Source organism: Lupinus angustifolius, chromosome LG11 (assembly GCF_001865875.1).
Source record: "Lupinus angustifolius cultivar Tanjil chromosome LG11, LupAngTanjil_v1.0, whole genome shotgun sequence".
NCBI lineage: Eukaryota > Viridiplantae > Streptophyta > Magnoliopsida > Fabales > Fabaceae > Lupinus > Lupinus angustifolius.
The window spans coordinates 25,385,563-25,395,328 of NC_032019.1; positions in this window are offsets into that span (position 1 = coordinate 25,385,563).

Consider the following 9,766-nt stretch of genomic DNA (forward strand, 5'->3'; position numbering starts at 1 on the left):
GCAAAAAGGATCAGTATAACCTGCGTGCCAAAAATATCATCACTTCGGCCCTATCCTATGATGAGTTCTTTCAGGTTTCGCAATGCCAATGTATTAAAGAAATGTGGGACACTTTACAAGTGACTCACGAAGGCACTAGGGAAGTCAAGCGTGCCAGGCTGAATGCCTTGACACATGAATATGAGTTATTTCATATGTTACCAAATTAATCCATTGATGATATGCAAAAACGCTTTACTCGTATAGTTAACCATTTTGTTTACGCTGTCTTGACATGAGATGGCAACCAAAAGTAATAGCTATTATGGAATCAAAGGATCTTGACTCCATGCCTTTGGTGACATTGTTCGGAAAACTTCAAGAGCACGAAATGGAGCTTGGACGCCTGACTATACACGAAGAATCAGATCACAAAAAGAAAAGTATATCTCTCAAGGCAACAACATCTCAATCCACAAAAGTGAGAGAAGACGATGAATCTGATTCAGATATAGACGAAGAAACTTTGAGCCTTCTTGTTCGCAAATTCGGGAAATTTATAATGAGTGGATTGAGACATTTCTAGAAGGAGGCTTCAAACGTTTCTAGAAGAAAGAAGTGCGAGAGTCAACCAGAAAATGCAAGAGTAAAGAGCGCTTCACTTGCCATGAATGTGGTAAGCTAGGACATATGAGGTTCCAATGTTCTACTTACCTCAAGAAGATTGATTCAGATAAGAGCACTCCTCAGGACTTCAAATCAAAGAAAGCTTACTTGTATGGGATGTACCATAGGAGGACACGACATCGAGCACCGCAGATGAAGAGGAGAAAACCAAGTTATGCTTAATGGTCAAAACAGATGATGCTTGTTGCTCAAATTCAAAAGAGGTAAACGATGATGTATATTCTAACACCTCATCCTCTTCATTTTATGATTCACCCTCTTATGAGTAGTTATATGATGCGTATGTCAAATTGCATGTTGAGTTAAAGAAATTAGCTAGGATTAGTTCCGATAGAAAAAGAGTAATCCTGCTAAATAAACAAAAAAAATAGTTTCATTACAAAAAGAATTGGATGAACTAAAATTAGAAAATGAAACATTAGATTTTATCTATTCTTGTAATACATGCAATTGCTCTGATAATAATTTATGTCAATCAACTTTTGTGGTTCTTGCGTTGATTTGAAAAATGAAAATTTGAGATTAAATGAAAAACTCGCAAAACTCACAAAGAGTCAAAACATGTTAGACACTATGCTTAGTAAAACCAGAAATGTTGGTGACCATACCGGACTAGGATATATTCCCCCTATTCATAGGAAAAGACCATATAGGAGACATATTAATCGGCAAAATAAGAAAATTTTTTGTTAATAAAAAGGTCCCTACATGCTTTTATTGTGGCACTCATGGCCACACTTCCTACTCTTGTTATATTAGAAAATATGATATACCTAGTGGCGTGTATGTATGGATGAAAAAGGGAGATGACTCCCTATTTACTAACAGAAAAGGACCCAACATAACTTGGGTACCTGAAAAAGGCAAGTGATCTATGTTTTGCAGGTATGTCTTCGAGCACATGGACAACATTGGTATCTTGATAGTGGATGCTCGATACATAGGACGGGTGATAATTGACACCAGAACAATTGGCAACTCAAATCAGGCCGTGATTGAAAATGTGTTATATGTTGAAGGTCTAGAACACAACCTTTTGAGTATTAGCCAACTATGCGATAAAGGTAACCGTGTATCTTTTGATTCTGAGTGTTGTATTATTCGTGACAATATATCTAATAACGTTAAGTTTGTCGGATATCGTATAAATAATATTTATATGGTTAATCTGGAGGATGTCACTACTCTATTTTCAAAATGTTTTATATCCAAAGAGGATGACATCTGGCTTTGGCATAGGCGTGTCGCTCATATTCACATAAAGCATCTAGATAAATTGTCTAAAAATAATTTGGTTGATGGGCTGCCAAAACTTGATTTTAAAACTCAAGAAACTTGTGACACTTGTCAAAGATGTAAACAAGTTAAAAACTCTTTTGCTAAAAAGAATGTGATATCCACAACAAGACCTTTGGAGCTTCTCCATGGACTTGTTTGAGCCATCACAGGTTATGAGTTTTGGTGGTAGCTTGTATGCTTTAGTGATCGTTGATGATTTCTCTAGATTTACATGGACATTATTTCTTTCGTCCAAGAGCGATACTTTTAAATCTTTCAAAAACCTTGCCAAGCAAATCCAAAACCAGTTTAATCATAAGATAGTATATATTCGATCCGATCGTGGTGGCGAATTTGAAAACCAGTTATTTGATAAATTTTATAATAAATATGGTATTGTGCATCAATTTTCGGCCCCTCGTACCCCTCAACAAAATGGAGTTGTTGAGAAGAAGAATCGAGTCTTAGAGGAGCTTTATAGAACAATGCTAAATGAAAGCAAGGTTCCTAAATATTCTTTAGTTGATGTAGTGCATACAGCTTGCTATGTGATTAATCGTATACTCTTAAGGCCTACTGTTTCAAAAACTCCATATGAAATTTTAAAAGGCCGTAGACCTAATATTTCTCATTTTCATGCTTTTGGGTGTAAATGCTTTATATTAAATCATGGAAAAATATCTTCAAGTAAATTTGATTCAAAAGCTGATGAGGGTATATTTTGGGGGTATTCATTGCATAGTAAAGCATATCGAGTCTTTAATAAGTATTCAATGCAAGTAGAAGAGTTTGTACATGTCAATTTTGACGAATCTTCTCCAAAAGAGAAGAGGAAGGTATTCTTTGATGATGTTGCAGGTGCTTTGGAAGAAGGATACTCTAAGGACATGGACCAGGACAAAGAAGCAGCAGAAGTAGAGCAAACTATACAAGATGAGCATCAGAACCTGCCAATCGCGTGGAAGACCAAGAAGGATCATCCACTCGACAAAGTGATAGGTGATATAACTACGAGGGTGGTAACCCATAGCACTTTACGTAACTTGGATGAATCTGGCTTGATAATTAGAAATAAAGCTCACTTAGGGCATCGATTATGATGAGACCTACGCAACTGTAGCCAGATTAGAGGCCATAAGGATGCTTTTATGCTTTGCATCAATTATGAACTTCAATCTCTTTCAAATGTATGTCAAGAGCGCCTTCTTAAAGGGCTACATTCAAGAGGAGGTATATGAACCATGTATATAAGCTCAAAATGGCCCTTTATGGCCTGAAACAAGCTCCTAGAGCTTGGTATGATAGATTGAGCTCTTTCCTCTTGGAAAAAGGGTTTGTGAGGGGTAAGGTTGATACTACCCTCTTTATTCGTATATTAGATAATCATGTGCTTTTACTTCAAATATTTGTTGATGATACAATCTTCGGATCTACTAATGATATTCTATGTAAAGAATTTTCTGAGTTGATGCATGGTGAATTTGAGATGTCGATGATGGGTGAGCTGACCTTCTTTCTTGGACTTCAAATCAAACAAATGGAAAGCGGCATCTTCATTCATCAATTGAAATATTGCAAAGAGTTATTGAAGAAGTTCGATATGGAAAAGTGTAAAGATGATTCAACACCTATGGTGTCCGCATGCTATCTAGATAAAGATGAAAAGGGAAAAGCAATTGAGGTTACCAAATATCGTGGGATTATCGGCTCATTATTGTATTTAACTGTGAGTCTCCCCGATATTATGTTTAGTGATTGTATGTGTGCTAGATTTCAAGCATTTCCTAAAGATTCACATTATACTGCTGTAAAATGAATTATGAGATATTTAAAAGGAACAACTAATATGGGATTATGGTATCCTAGGGATGCCTCATTATCCTTGGTAGGGTATTCCGATTCCGATTTTGCGGGATGTAAGTTGGATCGGAAAAGCACTAGTGGGACTTGTCATTTACTTGGTAGTTCCTTAGTTGCATGGCATAGTAAAAAGCAAGCATTTGTTGCTTTGTCCACCGCCGAAGCGGAATACATTGTCGTTGGTGAGTATTGCGCTCAAATCCTTTGGATGAAGCAACAACTTAAGGACTTTGGACTTAAACTATAAAATATTCCTATAAAATGTGATAATACAGGTACCATAAATCTATCCAAGAATCATGTTTTTCATTCTATAACCAAGCATATTGAAATAATACATCATTTCTTGCGTGATCATTTACACAAAGGCGATTATGTGCTTGAATTTGTTGAAACATCTAAGCAATTGGCTGATATTTTCACCAAGCCTCTCTCAAGAGATACCTTCTATGTTCTTTGAAGAGAACTTGGAATTCTTGATGAAAAATATATTGATTAAAATCATCTACAAATGTCATTATATGCTTCACATGATTAGTGTCTTCTATGCTTCAAAATGTATACTTGTTATGAATGCATTATGTTCCTATTATGACTCATGATCTTCTGTGACAAGCTGAAAATGTATATGTGATTGAGTAAAATCTGCTTGATAAATCCTGGCATGCTATTAAAACCCAAAAACCTCTTCATTCTGCAAATCTGATGTGAGTGAATCGATTAACTATCCTCCTTAATCGATTAAAATGAGTTCCAGTAGAAAACATTTCAATTTTCAATAAATTTAATCGATTAAGATTTAATTTAATCGATTACCTAGGCTCATTGTGCACCTCATCTCATCTACTATATTTCTCTATTTCCCAAGATATCCCATTCCCAATTCCAAACCCTAAGCTTTAGGTTCCCTCCCTTATCCTCCTTCACCTCTCATTACTCATGGTTTTCGTCATCAATGGAAACCGTATGAACTTTTAAAAAGCCAAAAACCGAATATTGCTCATCTTCATGCTTTCAGGTCCAAACGTTTTATTTTAAATAATGGAAAAAGAGCACTAGGAAAGTTTGACTCGAAAGCAGATGAGGGAATACTTTTGGATTATTCATTACATAGTAAAGATAATCGAGTGTTTAATAAATATTCAATGCAAGTATAAGAGTCCGTACATATTCATTTTGACGAATCTTCTCCAAAAGAGAAGACAAAGGTCTTTTCTAATGATGTTGTAGGTGCATTAGAAGAAGCATACTCTAAGGAAATGGACCAAGACAAAGAAGAAGAAGCAAAGCCAATTGTATAGGATGAGCATCAAGACTTGATGATCGCGTGGAAGACCAAGAAAGATCATCTACTTGATAAAGTTATAGGTGATATCTCTACGAGAGTGGTAACTCCTAGTTCTTTACACAACTTCTGTAACTACGTTGCATTTGAATCTCAGATCGAGCCAAAGACCATCGATGAGGCCATTGAGAATGTGAACTGGGATATAGCTATACAAGAAGAGCTAAACCAGTTCGAGTGTAATAATGTTTGGGACTTGGTCCCTGAACCAAAAGAACATCCACTGATTGGTACGAGATGGGTCTTCCGTAACAAACTAGATGAATCTAGCTTGATCATAAGAAATAAGGCACGCTTAGTGGCCAAAGGCTACAATTAGGAGGAAGGCATTGATTACGATGAGACCTACGCTTTTGTAGCCATATTAGAGGCCATTAGGATGCTCTTATCCGTCGCATCGATTATTAACTTTAAGCTCTTCCAAATGGATGTTAAGAGCGCCTTTCTGAATGTTTACATTCAAGAGGAGGTGTATGTAGATCAACCACCCGATTTTGAAAATTTTAAATATCTTAACCATGTTTATAAACTCAAGAAGCCTCTCTATGGTCTGAAACAGGCTCTTAGAGCTTGTTATGAGAGATTGAGTTCTTTTCTTTTAGAAAAAGGGTTCGTGAGGGGTATGGTTGACACTACTCTCTTTCTCAGTAGGTTAGATGATCATGTTCAAATATACGTTGATGATATAATTTTCAGATCTACTAACAACATTATTTGTAAAGAATTTTCTGAGATGATGCAGAGAGAATTTGAGATGTCGATGATGGGTGAGCTGACTTTCTTTCTCGGACAACAAATTAAACAAATGGAAAGTGGCATCTTCATTCATCACTGGAAGTACTGCAAAGATCTACTCAAGAAGTTCGACATGGAAAATGTAAAGAAGCTTCTACACATATGGCGTCCTCTTGCTATCTAGACAAAGACGAAAAGGGAAAAGCTATTGAGGTAACCAAGTATCGAGGGATCCTCGACTCTTTATTATATTTGATTGTGAGCCACCCTGATATTATGTTTAGTGTTTGCATGTGTGCAAGATTTCAAGCATTGCCTAAAGATTCACATTATAGTGTTGTTAAACGTAGCATGAGATATTTAAAGGGAACAATAAATATGGGATTCTGGTATCCTAGGGATGCCTCACTATCCTTGGTAGGGTATTCCGATTTCGTAGGATGTAAGTTGGATCAGAAGAGCACTAGTGGGACTTGTCACATACTACGCAGTTCCTTAGTGGCAGGGTGATTAGTGCCAAAAATACCTAATTTTCATACACTTTTTATATCACATCCTTGGATAAATTGAGAAAACCAATTTAATTCAACACTTTTTGGACAAAATATCACAATCTTGTATATACACTTTGTATTTTTTTTATTGTATTTGGAATGATTTAGGAATAAAAGAGAAGAATTTATCAAAGGCATACAAAATGCTCAAAATAGGCCAAAATGCTCAACACATAAGCATGACTCATCAAAATTTGGCCTATGTGGAGTCAACATGAAGTTGCTCACTAAGCAGCTTAGCTTGACCAAACCCACACCCAGCATGACCTAGACATCAACCTAGCACGGTCAGACCAAAATTACACGGTCAGAACCAACTTGGCACGGTCAGAACCAACCTGGCACAGTCAGAACACAAGCCAGGCACAATCCAACCTGCTCAAACAGACAGCTTAGCAGAGCACCTAGACCACCCAACATGGAACCATACACATGACCAGCTCAGCAAGCACTAGGCCACATCACCACCAGCATGGTCAGAGATGCTGAAGCAGGCAGCTCAGCAGTGCCATATAGACAGCTTAGTGGTGGACACCCAACAACTTGGTCAAGTTGACTTAGCCACCAAGTAATCATGACATCATTAATGACCTCACTTCAAGTAGCCTCCATAGGCTTTTCAGAGGTAGCTCACAATAGCTGAGCCAAGTAGGGCACCATAGCTTCAGTGTGTCAACTCAAGCAGGTGACTAAGCTGCTTGGCCAAGTGACCAAACCCATGTTGAAGGGTTTGGTCAACAACTTGGTGGTGGAAACAAGCAGCTTAACAGGGTCCAAGAAGGCCTATGAAAAGGATGTACCTCAAAGGCAAAAACACATTCCATTTTTCATTCTAATATCCACTCCTATTTTCACACACTTGAACCGAATTCCTCTCTTCTTCTTCTTGTAATTTTCTTGGAAAATTTCCACTCCAATTAGTTAGGTAAATGTAGTTTGTAGTTTTTCTTTCTTAATTCAAGAGGAGAAATGAGATGGAAAATGAGATGCAAAAACATAATTTCGTAATCTCATTTGGGACCAAAAGCATCTCATCCATGGATAGATGGCTCATGCTCCTAAAAATTGACTTGGATTATGGTGTAATTTCTTCTCTTTAATTTATCATCTTTTGAAATCAATATATTCAAGTTATTACTTTTGGGTTAGGTTTTGATTCTTTGTGAAGTTCTTAATCCAGTTTTAGCTTAATCACCTAAAACATAATTTAAAGATCCAAAATGCTTCTTCTTAAAGTTTTGACAAGTGAACTAAAAATTATAACCTACACCTTAGTTCATGATGTGAATCCAGTTGAGAGGATTCGGAATTTTGTTTTGATCATTCTTGAATGTAAGTCTTTGAGAAGAATATGGAATTTTTGCAACTTGAAACTTGTTAAATTTTTGATTGGTTTTTGTTTTGGATTATTGTTTGGCCGTGGGATATGATTATGTCGTTTGGTTGTTTGTGGTGAGTGTTTGGCCGTGGGTTTTGGGATGAAGGTTGGGTGAATTTGTGGATTGTTTAAGGAAATTGTGTATGGGTATTTGTTGATGGTTGTATGTGAAGGAATTGTTTTGGTCTTGTATGGTTTGTGGTTAAAGTTGATAGAAGAAGATGGATTAGATAAGAAGATGAAGGCGTCACAAGCTTGATTGCTTGATAAGCCTAATGTATTTCGCCACAAGGAAGAGAACCTTGATAAGAAAGGGCCTTGGTTTAACCAAGAAACTAGGAGAAACTCAACTAGCAATGGATTATTTTCCAAATAAAACTCAACTAATTTTATTCAATATCAAAGCCAAGTAAAAATAGCCATGGAATTTTCGGCCAAGCTATGTGCATAAAGAGTAGTAAAGTACATTGAATATTCTCCTAACTCTTTTCCCCCATGTGTTTTCGGTTTGGGAGGGAATTTGAATTGCAACGTGTATTGATTGCTTCCCTTAATCTAATTCCCATGGAGAAAGTATTTGGCTAAGATATATTTTGAGGCAAATGTAAGGGTAGACTCTTTTTATTTTTATTTTGGTTTCGGTTTTGGCAAGGTAAGAATTGTTTTAAATAAAATTTGACTTACACAAGACTAGCTCTGATACCACTTGATGTGAATCCATTTGAGAGGATTCGGAAACAATCAATTTGCCTTCTTTGGTTTCCTTGTGATTTGCCTCGTGTGAGTAGAGGGATTCTCTATGATGATCACACCCAACACGTGCTTAATTTGAATAAGGAAGGTCTTGATGAGCTCTTATTTTGATTTAAATCTTTAAGGAAAGTTTTGCCTTGCTCCTTGATTCTCATTCACACGCCTCCTTGATTAGGAAATAGATGGAATTTGTTTGATTACTCTTGATTGTTTCCATATATGGATCATCCACACGTGCTCTTCAAATTAGGAGAGGATTCTTTGAGATCTTATGGCCTTTAAGGGTGATCTCACAGCTTGGCTCACTAAGGAAAGTGTTCCCTTGCTTGTACCTGGATTACATGGTTCTTAATGAAATTTATTACAACTATAAGTTCAAGTATAATGCAAATAGTAATTGTTCTTCCAAATAAGGTAGGAAAATAATTCCTAGACTATATGTGGGTATGATAATCCCCACTTATTAAATGGGACTCCCACATGTCTCAAGTGTTCCCTTCTTGGCCGTGGCCAACTTGGGTTACTTCTATAAAAATGGTGCATGTATGGGCCTGATTTCCTTGCTGGGCTTTGTTGACTTGATCACTTCTTCCACTAATAGGTTGAGAGTTTGGTGTGCTTTCTTGGTTCTGGACCGGGTCATGGGCCCTCCTAGCCCACTTAGCTCTTCCTTATTGATGGGCCTTAGTGGATTCATATCATCCCCTTCTTCTTGGAATGAATTCTTCCTCGAATCAAAGTCTTCATCACCTGCATCAAAAAGAGAAAGGTCAGCAACATTAAATGTGGCACTAATGTTTCCGTACTCACCTGGAAGGTCCAGTTTGTAAGCATTGTTGTTGATTCTCTCTAGTACACGAAATGGGCCATCTCCTCTAGCTTGGAGTTTGGATTTCCTTTGTGCAGGAAACCTTTCCTTCCTCATGTAGACCCAGACTAGGTCTCCGGGTTCAAAGATCACCTCCCTTCGCCGCTTGTTTGCTTGTTTAGCATAACCTTCTGTTTTTTGCTCTATTTGGGCTTTGACCTGCTCATGTAGCCTTTTCACATAGTCTGCTTTGGACTCACCATCCTTATGATGCAACATAGATGAGTTAGGTACAGGTAATAAATCAAGGGGGTTAGTGGTTGGAACCCATAAACTATCTCAAATGGAGACAATTTCGTGGTACTACGAGTGGCCCTATTGTAAGCAAA